Here is a 1,409-nt window from a genome sequence, read left to right as displayed (position 1 = left end):
CAAGAAAAGATATGATTCAAACATTAAACCTTTCTCAACAGACAAGGCAACATACTTGAAATGTTGAATCAAATCATTAATTGATAGCAAGTATCTTTGAAGATAGAAAGAAATTGATTTTGAAAAAGATTTGATTGAAAAGATTTGATTTGAAAAAGATTTGATTTTGAAAAATTTTGAAAACTTGAAAAAAAATTTAAACTGAAAACAGAATCTTCCCTCTTGTGCCATCCTGGCGTTAAACGCCCAGAATGGTGCACATTCTGGCGTTTAACGCCCAAACTACTACCCTTTTGGGCGTTAAACGCCCAGCCAGGCACCCTGGCTGGCGTTTAAACGCCAGTTTGCCCTTCTTCACTGGGCGTTTTGAACGCCCAGCTTTTTCTGTATAATTCCTCTGCTGTATGTTCTGAATCTTCAATTCTCTGTATTATTGACTTGAAAAGACACAAATTAAAAATATTTTTGGATTTTTGATAATGAGGAATAATCAAAATGCAACTAGAATCAAATAACAATGCATGCAAGACACCAAACTTAGCAGTTTGCATACTACTGACACTGACAAAATGAGAATGCATATGAGATACACAAAACACTCAAGTCAAGAGAATTTAAAGATTAGAGCAATGAAATCATCAAGAACATCCTGAAGATCACTTAAGACACATGAATGAATGCAAGAAGAACAGAAACATGCAATTGACACCAAACTTAAAATGAGACTCTAAACTCAACAAGAAACATACAATATTTTTGGTTTTTATGATTTTACAAAAAAATATTTTTGGTTTTTATGATTTTGTAATTTTTTTGTGCTTTTTCGAAAATTAAGTGAAAAGAAAATAAAGATATCAGAATTCTTAATGAGAATTCCAGGAATCATGCAATGCTAGTCTAAGACTCCGGTCCAGGAATTAGACATGGCTTCATAGCTAGCCAAGCTTTTTCAAAGAAAGCTTCGGTCCAAAACACTAGACATGGCCTATGGCCAGCCAAGCCTTAGCAGATCATTGCTCCAACAGCAAGATTGTTAGAAATCAACAAGCTCTTGTGATGATAAGTTGAAACCTCGGACCAATAAAATTAGACATGGCTTCACAGCCAGCCAGACTTCAACAAATCATCATGAAACTCTAGAATTCATTCTTAACAATTCTGAAAAATACCTAATCTAAGTAACAAGACGAACCGTCAGTTGTCTAAACTCAACAATCCCCGGCAACGGGGCCAAAAACTTGGTGGACGAAATTGTGATCAATACTTTTCACAACTCAAATAATCCTTGGTGATGAACCCAAAAACTTGGTGTTCAATACCATGGCATAAACACAACTTCGCACAACTAACCAGCAAGTGTACTGGGTCGTCCAAGTAATAAACCTTACGCGAGTAAGGGTCGATCCCAC

The sequence above is a fragment of the Arachis duranensis genome, chromosome 1 (genome assembly GCF_000817695.3).
Source record: "Arachis duranensis cultivar V14167 chromosome 1, aradu.V14167.gnm2.J7QH, whole genome shotgun sequence".
NCBI classification, from domain to species: Eukaryota; Viridiplantae; Streptophyta; class Magnoliopsida; order Fabales; family Fabaceae; genus Arachis; species Arachis duranensis.
This window is presented reverse-complemented; position numbering follows the sequence as displayed.